Source organism: Phyllostomus discolor, chromosome 2 (assembly GCF_004126475.2).
Source record: "Phyllostomus discolor isolate MPI-MPIP mPhyDis1 chromosome 2, mPhyDis1.pri.v3, whole genome shotgun sequence".
NCBI lineage: Eukaryota > Metazoa > Chordata > Mammalia > Chiroptera > Phyllostomidae > Phyllostomus > Phyllostomus discolor.
Genome location: NC_040904.2, coordinates 207,857,277 through 207,870,673, shown reverse-complemented (window position 1 = coordinate 207,870,673; position 13,397 = coordinate 207,857,277).

The following is a 13,397-nucleotide window of genomic DNA, read 5'->3' as shown; positions in this document are numbered from 1 at the left end:
GATTTTATTTATTTATTTTTAGAGAGGGAAGGGAGGGAGAAAGAGAGAGAGAGAAACATCAATGGGTGGTTGCTGGGGGCTGTGGCCTGCAACCCAGGCATGTGCCCTGACTGGGAATTGAACCTGTGATGCTTTGGTTCGTAGCCTTCGCTCAATCCACTGAGCTATGCCAGCCAGGGCCTTGCCCTGCTCTTGTCTCCGGGGGAGCTTCATTTGTAGACGGCTTCCCTGCCCAACTGGAACACGAGTCCCAGCTCTGCAGGTACCCGATTCACAGAACGTTTTAATGCAGGCGTAGATGAGTGAATGAACTCACGAGTGAATGATGGGACAATTGAATAAATAAATGACCAGGTACCTGAATGAGTGGAGGCCGAGTAAATGCTACCACAGCGAGTTCACCCACAGGGCTAGTGCGTCCTGTCCCATTCCACAGCCTAGATCCAGACCCAGGACAGCCACAGCTTCTGCCCCTGGGTGGGCGACGGGGCCCCTCACATTGTGTGGGGCAGCGAGTCTGCCAGGCACCCCCTGCCCACTCCAGGCATGGCTCCATCTGCTAGGATTGGGACCGTTCAACGGTCAGCCACAGAAAACCCAAAGTACAAGTGGATTAAACAAGAGACTTTATTGTTTTGCTCAGCCAGTTGATTCTGGGGCTCAGCGTCAGATACCCGGGCTTTCTGCTCTACCATCCCTGGGGTATGGCCTTGTCCATGGCCCAGGATGGCTGCTCGAGGCTGGCCATCACCTTGTAATCTAATAAGCAGAGGAAGGGGTGAAGAAGGACGTACCCCCTTTCTCTAAGGACACTTCCTGGAAATTGGCCACAACTGTATCACACAGCCACACCAGGCTTCCAGGGAAGCTGGGAAAGGTGGCCTTCATTCTGAATGAGTGACCTCATGCCCAGCTAAATTGGGGGTTCTGTGGTTAAGAAAAAAGAGGAGAACCGGTACTGAAGCATCATTCAGTAGGCTCTGCCCCAGGGCAGAGAGAATCATCTTGCTTGGGAACACACCCCGGCCCACCATCCCCTTGTGGTTACTCACTTTGTCTCTCTAGTGTGAGCTCCCTAAGAGCAGGAGACAGTCTTCACCAGGCGTGTGTCCTCCGCATCCAGGGTAGGGCCTGGCACATAGTAGGTGCTCATCCGCTCCGCAAGCAGAAATCTATTTAAGCCTGATCCGGCTGCTGTGGGTAGAATGGTGAACCACGCCGACAAAACTCCTGCTCTCAAAGAGCTAAGGTTGTAGAGGAGAGAGGGGAATATCTCACAACTGTAATAATACAATAACTGTATAACATAACAAAAGGTCAAGTGGCGAGTGGTATTGTAAAGAAGGATGGCATGGGCCAGGCCAGAGAGGCAGTGATGGAGAGCTACTGTAGACAGGTGGTCGGGATGGTGTGCTTCAGCAGAGGCAAGGGGGCCAACCAGGTGGACACCTGTGGGAAAAGCATTCCATGCAGAGGGAACAGCAAGTGCAGATGCTCTGAGGCAGCATGTGCCTGGTGCATTTGAGGAAAAGCAAGAGAGCCCATGAGCACACAAAGGGGTAAATGGAAAGAGGGAAGGGGAGGATGAATGAGCGCATGGCGAAGCGACTGTGTCTCGGCAGGTGCCATCCTGGGCTGCAGACCAGAAGGTGTGCGTTCCAGCAGTTCCAGTGGGGAAACCTTCCAACCGTCTGACATTGGCCAAGCTCCCTTCTCCCTGTCTGTAGAACAGGGGTGTCGAGAGAACTAGAGAGAGTACGTACAGGCTTGGCACACAGCAGGCCCTCTGTCGTCAGCAGTTTGCTTGCCCTGTTTTGTCACCAGAAGGACACCCCGCCTCCTCCCCGCTCCTGGAATCCTGGATCTCACCGCCCAAGCCTGGGGAAGCCACCTGCTCGCTCTAATCTTGAAACCGGTCCCAGACCTGGTTTCTCTCCCCATCTTGCCTGACAAGCCCCCAGAATCACTCCTGGGGTTTTTTTTTTTTTCTTCCTGTTTTTCCCCTGGAAGCCTTTTAATGTCTTCCTCTGTATCATAAACACAAAACAAGTGTTTAAATGGCTGCATCGAAGGCAATCTGGGAAGCGGAGCAACTTTTACGTAAAGACCAGATGAAGCCCACGCTCAGTGGCAGGGCCATCTGGATGCTCGCTCGCCCACCCTCCCTCCCTTCCCCACTGGAGAACCGCTGGGAGCTCCCGGCTGAGGACGGCAGCGAGGAGCTGCGGAGAGCAGCCGGGATGGGGAGCCTAATGCAGGTGCATCGCCCAGTTGCCCTGGCCTTGGGGGGTCGCTGCTGCAAGACGGGTCTCCCCCTCTGTCCCCATCCACTGCCCAGGTCCACCGTCCTCCGTGGGTTCCTGGCAGTGGAGGAGGAGCCCTGCTGTGGCAGAGAGGCGGGACCAGAGGGAGGCAGTGCAGCCTAATGGTGACTCTCCCGGGCGCTGGGGACAGACCGCCTGCATGTGGATGTCAGCGCCCCCACCTCAGCCTGTGTAACTGCAAGCACGTCACTGAGCCTCTCTGAACCTCGGTCTCCTCACCTGCAAAATGGAATAACACTGGTACTCACGTCACAGGTTTGTGGTCATGATTCGCTGAGATCATGCCTGCAGCGTGCTCAGGTTAGGGCCTGCTTAAAAACAAAATACAAGGGTATTGTCATTAGGGAAACCGAGTGGCCCGGCTGGGCCAGGGAGAGGCCACTCTCAGCCTTCGTGGCCACACATCCGAAGTGGGCGGGGCATCGTAGGGCAACAGCATCTGTTTTTTCATGCGCAGTGCAAACTCAAGTGCTGGCTGGTACTGACATCAGGTAGCTAAGCTGAACACTAACCAGCCGCTGTGCCCAGGCCGCTATGAAACCATTATCTAAATAAAAGCAATTTTTTAAAGCAAAATGATCAAACTGGCAATTTTAAAGACTGTCAGGACGACCCGAAGAGGTACGTGCCATAGCCCTGAAGGCAGAGGATGAGACCTTCGCCTCTGCACGTGAACCGTGAACGTGGGGTCGAGGAGACCCGGCTGCTGCTTGCTCAGCCGGGCCGCCTGCTCCCGGCCCTCTCCGCTGCTCAGGGTCACTTGAGACCGGCGTGGGGATACGGGCTTGAGCAGGCTCCGGCAAAGTACCGTACCCGGGGCGACTGCTAGCTGGTTTTTGTCTTGCTTTGTTTTGACCAGTGACGATGGGCTCGTAGTCTGTGCTAACACAAAGCTAGTGTGGGTTCGTGAAAACACGGCGCACCTCCAGGTTGCAAGCACTCGGAGGCACAAACACGTGGGCACCAGTACACACACGCAGTGTGAGCTGGGTCGGCAGGGTGTTGAGGGCGGTGAGTTCTGTCTAGGATTACGAAGACACAGCATCACACAATGGTGAGCCTAGAAGAGGAGCTCCTTGGGCAAGAGCAGTGGCCCTGGGACCCTTGCACCAGGCAGCGCGGGCCACCAGGGGAGCTGGACATCCCCCCCAGTCCCCTGTGCCACCCAGCTAAAACTGGAGGAGGCCGTTCCCTCTGGGCTGGCCTCCGTGCCCCATCCCCCACACCCTGGTCATCCAAAGAGACAGGCGCGCACACCCAGAATGAGTCCTGGAGAGTGGCCAACCCCAGCGGCGGCCCATCAGACTGCAGGTGTCTGATGCTGCTGAATAAATCATGGTCAGGCCCCATCAAGCATCTCCCCCCGGGGAGTGCTCTCTGCCCCCCAGATGCTATCTCCCCCCAGGAAGCCAGGTGGCACTTACGTGACCCTTCTTCAACAGATGGCTAGCAGGGACAAGCCTTCCACCTGGTCCGGCTTATGTTTCCCAAGCTGGAGCCAACCTCTGCAGGGATCTGCGCGAAGCCCAGCAGCCTGCCGCTCTGCCCTGGCCGCTCCCAGCTCGGAGACCTCCAGGGCCCCCATCACTCGGAAGACGGCCTCCACCCCCTCACCAACCCCTTCTCCTGACTCCCCTAAATGAGCCTCTGCTGGAGTCACCCAACATACCCACAGCCCCTCAGCACGCTCTGTGCATGTCCATCTCCGTGGCTTTGCTTACACCATCCACTCCCCAGTGGGCTCCCTTCACATCACTAAAGCCCCCTCCCTGGTCCCAGGCCATTCTGCGGGCTGCACCCACAGGGCTGGGTTTGGTCAGCGGACCCCGTGGGCTATTGGTCACTTTAGCTCCAAGCTCTTCTAGGGCTGTGCCTATGTCCCCAGCACCGCCCCCAGTGCCAGCAAATGGGCCCCTTTGCTGGCCCCCATGGTCTCTGTTTATCCCTTCAAAGCATTTCACACACTCCACCTCAGTTGTCTGCCTGCCTGCCTCATCCTCCCCTGGGCCCCAAGTTCCAGGAGGACAGGGACGTGTCCCCGCTGCCTATCGGTGTCTATCTCCACCCCCTTCTCATTCCCATGGCCTAGGACAGAATAGACGCACCATCCCAAAGGAAAGAAAGAAAGAGAGAGAGAAAGGGAGAGAGAGAGGGAGAGGGAGAGAGAGAGGAAGGAAGGAAGGAAGGAAGGAAGGAAGGAAGGAAGGAAGGGGAAAGAAGAAAGAAGAAAGAAAGAAGAAAGAAAGAAAGAAAGAAAGAAAGAAAGAAAGAAAGAAAGAAAGAAAGAAAGAAAGAAAGATCTCCAGACTCCTCCAGTTCCTCCGATCTCAGTGTCAGAAACCCTGAGGCCTGCACGGTCTTCCCGTGATTCTCTCCTGTTCCTCCCCTTCTGTCAGGACCCGTCTCTAAAGTGCCTGTGAGCAGTGCTAACTCAATTCTAGGGAGAGATAGACAGTGAGCGCCTGACGCAGACGTGTAAATGACTCCTCGATGATCTATTGGCCCCGGCGTCTAACGCCGACGCCGCTGTGGAGCCGGCGTGGTGCGGAGTCATGCCGATCCAGTGACTCCTTTTATCAAGTGACCTCTGAGGGCCACATATTTTCATGCAGAGAAATTCAGCTAAACTCTGTGACTTCCTCCGGATATCACACGTCTTTGGATTGTCTTCAGGCAAAAGGAACAAACTCTGAGAGGACCAGACCGGGAAGACGGGGGATTAATTACTCATCTCGGTTGAGGGCTGCTGGGGCCGGGTAGGGCGCCACTCATTTTCCCAAAAAGGAGGGACGGAGGATGGGAGACAGAGGGACAGAGGGAGGGGACAGCAACACAGACACGGAGAGACAGAAGGAGAAGGGGGTGGGGGGTGAGGGGAGGGAAGGAGTGAACCGGGCGAGCGTGGGACCTCCTGCTTTTCCCAACAAGACTCTGGGCTCACCCTCCTGTCCCTCATGTGACACGTTCCCCTCTTCAAGAGCCGCCACATTCATCATCTCATCTGATGGCCCAACCCCAGGCCATAAGGGAGCAGAAAAGTCACCCGGTGCCATCTTGAAGGGCCTATCCCACCTGTACTGGCTCGTGGCCAGTGACGGGCAGCTCCTTACTCTATCCGGGGCCACCCGTTCCTGCCTCGATGGCACCCATGGGCTGAAGGTGTGAGGTGGTAGGAAGCAAGCCTACGGGCTGGGGAGGCAAGCCTGCGTTCTGCCTGCGGGCCGCTCTGTGGCTTCCGGCCGTGTGTGACTTGCTCTCTGGGCCTCTGCCTCCTGGCCTGGGAAAGAGGGGCCTGGTCTTCCCACACAGATGGGAACATTACACTGAGTAGGACTGCAGGCCTCCAAGGGGGCAGAGCTGGGCTCAAGTTCCGCTGCTGCCACCTTCAAGATAGGTAACCTTGGGCACGTTGCTGAACCTGCACGACCTCAGTTTCCCCATCCGGATAATGGGGATGACAGCCGCACTGCTCATAGGATCACTGTGAAGATTACATGAAACCAAGTGGCTCGGGACTTGTGGGAAGTCAGGGCCAGCCCTCCAGCAGCCCTTGCTGAACACCTACTACTTGCCCGGCCCTGCTCTGGGGCAGGTGGGTGTACGGGGACTTGTCCACATGCTGTAATCCATACGGCTACTTCTGAGTTCAGTAACACGACTGTCCCCAGTGTACAAATGAGGAACCTGAGACTCCAAGATGGGAAGCAGTTCTCTAAGGACCAAACAGCTGGTCAGTGGCAGAGCTGAGATTTGAACCCAGGTGCTTTGGCTCCAGACACTGGGTCCTCACCTTAACCTTTACAGCCTCTCAGCAAGGACTTAATAAAACTTAACTGTTGGTGTCCCAGACCCAGACACACCACCAGCGCTGAATGCAAGTTCACTTCCCCACGCCCACCCCCACGGCCCTTGTGCAGACGGAAACCTGTCCTCTCACAGCGTCTGCCCGTCTGTCCCCAGGACCTGTCTCTGACCATCTCTAGCCCGTGTCTCCTCACCGCCATTCTGCTGCGTGGAGATCAGCTAGCTCATTTCCCATAAGCCTCTTCTCCGGGCTAGCTTTATCTCCGTTCCCGGGGGACTCTCGTGGATTTATCATTCATAAACGTGTTATTAATGACCCTCCACGTGCCAGGTACCGCCGGGCTGGGCACAAAACGGAGCCTGATCTCTTGATCCTCCCCCTCCGTCGGACAGTCTAAGGCTCCCTGCCTCATTCCGACCCCTGCTCTGGGCACCCTCTCCAGTTTTGCTATGCCCCTTTCCAGGCCGGGGCCCAAAGGTCAGCCCAGCAATGCTTGGTGCCTCCACAGCTACCCTGGAAAGTGGGCAAGGCTTTCCCCCGTCTCCCTGCCTGTGACAGAGGAGGCCGCTGAGGCCCAGCAGGGGGAGGTGACCTGCCCAAAGCCACCCAGCCAATGCAGGTTTTACAAACTCATGCCTCTGGCCTCAGCCCCCTAACTCTCAGGGAGACAGGTTCCTTAGCTCTAGAAGGGGCAGAGCAGAAGCTGTTCTGGAGAGCGGGTCCCGGGAGCACCCGCAGCCCTGGACCGTCATGGCATCCCTCCCGCTGAGGTTTGCAGCACCTGGCTGGTGGAGGCAAGCCTACCCCTGCTTCAGCTCTCCCCCCACCGACCCCCCGCCAGAGGCACCTGATGTCCTACCCTTGGTCTGATAGACATGAAAGCCAAAAAAAAAATCCCCGAGAAGTTAAAATTAGTCTTCCACCTTCTTCTGCCCCAGAAAGAGCTAGCAAATCACCCGTAAGGAACTCTTTCCATTCTGGGAGCCGAGAGGGTGCTGGCAGGAGGCGGCACTGGGAGGGCTTGCTTTTCCCCCACCCCTACCTTTCCCCCCCCCCCCCCGCAGAGAAAGCACAGCGCTCTATTCTATTTTAACAGGAAAAGCCAGAAGACGGTCACACCGCTGCAGGCCTGGTCGCCCTGATGCGCTGGGGCCAGCCCAGGGCTGGGGCCAGGGGTCCTTCGGGGCACAGGCCAGAGGTCAAAGCCGGCTCCGGGCAGCAGCCAAAAGCAAGTGGGGCTGGAGGGAAGGGGGAAAAGCCCAAGGCTCCTGGTTTGGTCCCCCGCCCCACCCTGCCTCCCAGCGGACTGTGCCCCCTTTCCTTCCCCTGCTGGGGCCTCAGTCTCCTCATCTGTAAAGGGGGCTCCTACTGTCTGCCTGAGCAGGATCAGGCAAGGGCGGGGAGGGAGGAGAAGGGGCCCTCCTTAACTGGGCGCCACCTCTTATACAGACACCAGGCAGGGGACAGATGCCTAGAGTCACGATCCCAGGCGACCACTCTGTGAGGGTGCTGTCGCCCAGCACATCTCCTGGACATGGAGAGGCTGAGGCTCGGGGAGGCCAGCTGTGCTGGTATTCGAGCCGGAGTCTTGGTAACCGTGGGGCCTGCGCCCGTTCCAAACAGCCCATCTCGCTGTGTTTTGCAAACTGTTCTTTGCCTTTCGAGTGCCACTGGCTGTCACCAGGATAGCTCCCCAGAAGCCACCTGAGCTCATGGCTGCCCTTCGCTCTGCCCTCCAGTCAGAGACCCCAAGGCCGCTCCTAGGGGCGGGATGGCCCAAGCCCCTCTCTCTGCTCCCATCCTCCCCTGCACCCCCCGCCCCCCAACCGGTCCTGCTGCATTCCCACGTCCTGTGCAGGGGGTACCCCTACACACCCACCCCCTACCCCTGACACGGGAGCTTCCCACAGAGAATAACAGAGGGAGCAGGGGATGGCAGTTTCCATGGCAACGCTGGGTTTCTCATTCCCAGCACATAAAATGCCAAACCAGGGTTGAAGAGGTGCAGTCCCCTCTCATTGGAGAAGATTCTCTCCTCCCCCTTCCACCCCTGCCAGACAAGGAAAGCAGGGGACGGGGCCTGGGACCCCTTAGACCCCTTAGACCCCCAAAGGCCATTAAACTCGACTCCATGGGTGACAGACCACCAAGGGCTGAGGACGGGCTGAGGCAGCGCTCAGCTGGTTTGCGACCTTCTGGGAAGAGAAAGGAGAGGGGACACACACCCCCTATCCTGGGAGGGGACCCCCGGCAATACACACAGGCTGCCGGGTCCATCGGGACAGCGCCCCCTCACTGCCGCCCAGGGCCTGGCGCCACGTGGGGTCAGGGGACCCGAGTATCAGCCCGGCCCTGGCACTGATCTGATGGGAGGCCTGTGTTCTCTGAGCTTGAGTTGACTCACCTGTGCAACGGGAGGAACGAGAGAATCCAGCCCCCATGTGGCTGCACCCGGCCTCTCAGAGTGCCGCCTGCGATGCCCCCTCTTACTGCTTTGTTATTATTATGAACAATCACACCGAAGTCCCAACACCTCTGCCTGGCAGGGAACCTTCCACAGCCCTCTGTTCTGCCCTGACCACTCACTTGGCTGCTCCTGGAAGCCAATCCCCGAGTCCAACCAGGCCAGCTGCTCGGCTCCCTGACTGCGGATTTAACGGAAGCAGAAGGGCGTGGCAGTTCTGGGGGGCCGGCACCGCCCCCCACTGCACTATAATCCCACTTCGTGAGCACCTACTCTGTGCCCGGAGCTTCCCTGAGCGCTTCACGCCGGTGAACTCAGCCCTCCCAGCCACGCTGTGTGGAAGGTGTGAGCATCGATCAGCTCCATGTTGCAGGTGAAGGAGCGAAGGGGCAGGAAGCCGTGGAGCCCTCCCGAGGTCCCACAGCTGATCAGCAGAGGCAGGACTCAAACCCAGACACGCCGGCTCCAGTGCCCGTGCTCGCGATGCCTTGGCTCGCCGGCGGGAAGAAACGTTTTGCATTAAGACTAGACTGGAGTTTGTCCACGTGGCTCTGCTCCTGGAAGGAGCAGGGGGCAGACGCCAGAGATCAGGGCAGACAGGTGATGCAAAGGAGGCATCAAAATGGCTCGAGGTGGACTCATGTGGGGTGAACCCCCCGTGGTGGCAGGTGGCTGAAAGGTCTTTCTTTTTTTATCCTCACCCGAGGACGTGCTTATTTATTTTTAGAGAGAGGGGAAGGGAGGGAGGGAAAGAAAGAGAAATATCAATTGGTTGCCTCCTGTACACGCCCCAAAAGGGGACCGAACCCACAACCTAGGCACGTGCCCTGACCAAGGTGGGGGATGTGTTGCGGGCACCATCCTCCAGTTTACGGGACGACGCTCCGACCGTCTGAGCCACGCCGGCCACAGCCCGGGGAGTCTTTGAAGGGCACGGATGCCCGGGGCACAGTTCCCCGTGACTTGCATTTTTTCTGTTACAGAAACCCTGGCTGTCTCCCGCTCCCCTTCTCCCACCAGAGCGTCAGGGAAGCGTGCTGCACCGATGGCTGCTCTGTGTGAGTGTGGCGGAAGAGGACAAGTGAAGGGGACAGCTAAAATTATCTTCGTTACTTTAATAAACAGAATCGGGGCAATGGATGGCGACAGTAATCACCGGTAAAACGCGCCTCTAACACACATGCGCACACACACACACACACATGCTCCCTTGAATACAAGTGTGGTCTTCAGCATTCGATGGTGCAGCCCTCTTGGAATACTTAATGTGAAGAATGGTCCTAAAGAAAGGAGCAGAGACCACAGGGGCCGCAGGGAAAGGGGCAGACTGGGAGGAAGTTGGGGCGCCGTGGGAGAGGGACCGAGAGCGGGCCGGGCGAAGGAGAATCTTGAGAAACTGTGAGCTACGATTCAGAGCCTCTTCAGTTCGATTCAAAGGATGAAAACGGAGACTGGAATTACTTTTAAATTGCCTCTGTTTGCTGGACCGGACACCCTGGATTCAACTCCCTCCAAAAACCGAGCCACTCGGGTTCCAGCAGAAAGTCAGGCAGCACAGGAGGGTCCTGTCTCATCAGCCTGGTGTGGCACCAAAACAGTGTTTGGGGGAGCAACAGCCCGAGACAGAGGTGGCCTGGACTGCAGGAACCTTGCCCTGCAAACTCCCAGAAACTTTTAGGTAGGCTTCCACCGCGCATGGCGTTGGTGAACTCACTCTAACGTTTCTGAAGCCTGCAAGGGGTAGGGAAGGCTCCATCTGGCATTTGCATTACCCAGGAATCACTGGGATGCTGCTTTGATCCCCCCAACTAACCTCTCCGGTCCTCTCCAACGCTAGCAAGTGTGTACAGCAGATACCTCTCACCTACGGGCCTCCCCCCTGCTGAGTTCCGGAAGCCGAGGCAGCCCCTCCCAGGATGCTGGCGCACCAGGGGAGCCCCGAAGGGGGTGTCTAATCATATAAACTGGTGAAAGCTGGCCCGAAGGGGACCTCCCTGCTTTTGGGGGTCATCTTACCCCGTCCCGGGAAGAAGGCTCGTTGAGTGTTTCACAAGAGCTGAGCTACTGAGCATGGACATGTCTTCGTGTCTCTTTCCCTGGCGGCCCTCCCAGGAACCAGGCCCAGCACCTAGGAACGGCTGAACAGCCACCACCCGCCTGAGCAGGCTCCAGGCCCACGAGGGGCCCTCAGCTCTGGTCTGCCTCTCACTCACTCCGCACGCCCAAGTTGTCCGCAAACCCCACTGGCTCCGTCCACCTAAATCCCCCCAACGCTGGCCTACTTGTCACCGCCCCCCGTCGCCCAGCTGCCATCGTTTCTTGCCTGGGTGACCGTAGCAGCTCCTACTTACTGGTCCCCCTCCCCCACCTTTGGGCACTCTGCCCTCTCCTGTCCGCAGCAGAACCCTCCTTTAACAGGAATCAGCTCACGGCCCGTGGCCCCTACGCTGTCCACTGGAACCCCAAGATCTCACAGTGCCCTCGCAGCCCCTCCACGTGCTGGGCCCTGCCCCCCTTCACCCTCTTTTCCAGTCTCTCGCCCCTTGGCTCCCTTCCTTCCAGCCCCGCAAATGTCCTTGCTGGTTCCTGAACACCCAGAACGTGTCCCTCCCCCAGGCCCTGGTGCCTGCTGCTCCCTCTGCCTGGAATGTTCTTCTCCCTACTGTCTGCACTGCTCACAGCCCTTTTCCTTGGAGTCTTTGCAAGTGTCACCTCTTTAAAAAGCCCTTCACGGTCCGTCCTCTCTAAAACAGCATCTCACCCTGGCTGGTGTGGCTCAGTAGATTGTGTGTCAGCCTGCGAACCAAAGGTCACTGGTTCGATTCCTGCTCGGGGAACATGCCTGGGTTGTGGGCTGGGTCCCCAGTTTGGGGCATGCGAGAGGCAACCAATCAATGTATCTCTCACACACTGCTGTTTTTCTCCTTCTCTTTCTACCTCCTCTCCACTCTCTCTAAAAATAAATAAATAAAATCTTAAAAACTAGGGACTTCCAGCCAAGATGGAGGCATAGGTAGATACACTTTGCCTCCTCATATAACCAAAAGAAGGATGACAACAAATTTAAAAACAAAAAATAACCATAGCTGCCAGAAGTCTGACAACCAAGGAGTTAAAGAAGAAACATTCATCCAGACCAGTAGGAGGGGCAGAGACAGGCAGCCGGGGTGGAAGGGACTCACAGCAAGGTGGCTAGTGTACTGGGTGAGGCAGCAGCTGGCAGACTGGGTGGTCCAACATTTGCATGCAGATAAACCAGGAGGAACAACTGGGGAGCGAGACAGACCACATAACACAGGGTCCCAGCGCAGGGAAATAAAACCTCAAACCCTCTGACTAAAACACCTGTGGGGGTTGAGGCAGCAACAGGAGAAACTCTCAGCCTCACAGGGGAGTTCGTTGGAGAGACCCACAGGGTCCCAGAATGCACACAAACCCACCCACTCGGGGATCAGCACCAGAAGGGCCCAATTTACTTGGGAGGAGCAGAAGAAGTGGCTGAAAGCACACACTGAAGCACATCATAATTGTGTTACCAAGGTCAAAGATAAGGAGAGAATCTCAAAAGCAGCAAGAGAGAAGGAGACAGTTACCTACAAAGGAGTTCCCATCAGACTGTCAGCTGAATTTCTCAAAAGAAACCTTGCAGGCAAGAAGGGTCTGGAAAGAAGTATTCAAAGTCATGAAAGGCAAGGACCTACATCCAGGATTACTCTATCCAGCAAAGCTTCCATTTAGAATGGAAGGGCAGATAAAGTGCTTCCCAGAGAAGGTCAAGTTAAAGGAGTTCATCATCACCAAGCCCTTATTATATGAAATGTTAAAGGGACTTATCTAAGAAAAAGAAGAAGATCAAAGATACGAACAGTAAAATGACAACAAACTCACAACTACAACCATTGAACCTAAAAAAAAAAAACAAAAGCGAAAATGAACTAAGCAAACAACTAAAACAAGAACAGATTCACAGAAATGGAGATCACCTGGAGGGTTATCAGCAGGGAGGGGGAAAGGGAGGAGGAGAGAGGGGGGGAAGGTACAGGGAATAAGAAGCATAAACGGTAGGTACAGAACAGACAGGGGGAGGGTAAGAACAGTACGGGAAATGGAGAAAGCAAACAGCTTACATGTATGACTCATGGACATGAACTGAGGAGGGGAACGCTGGTGGGAGGGGTGTGCAGGATGGAGGGGAATAAAGGGGGAAATGGCACCGCTGGAATAGCATGATCAATAAAATCTACTTTTTAATCTCTAGAAAAATATAAAATAGCATCTCCCCTCACTCCCCCACCCTGCTTTATTTTCCTCTGTAGCAGGCATCACTGCCCGTCACTTGATTTTTATTTTCAATCAGTTATCTCTCATGGCCGCTCTCTCGCATGACGAGGCTGTCACTTCTCAGCTGATGCCAAGGGCTTCGTTTTCCCCGCTCGGAGTCCCCAGAGCCCAGACCTCGGCACACCGCGACCGCCCCATCCTTACTTTTCAAACAAATGAGTGAGCCATGTGTTGAAATGAACACACGTATTAAGTGCCTAGTTTTTCAGTTATCAGCAGGAAAGAGATTCTACAATTAGAATAGGGCAGTTACTACCAGGACGATGCGGTCCCCAGTCCGGGGGCGGCATCAGCATTACTCGGAAGCCTGCTACCAACGCAAATTCACGGCCCACTGGAGACGCACCAAATCAGAGAGCGCGGTGGCCCCGCCACCTGCCTATCCGCAGCCCTCGGGGGAACCTGATTCTCACTCAGGTTTGAGAGCCTGGGGCTCCTCTAAGGGACCCCTGGCCCAAGTGCC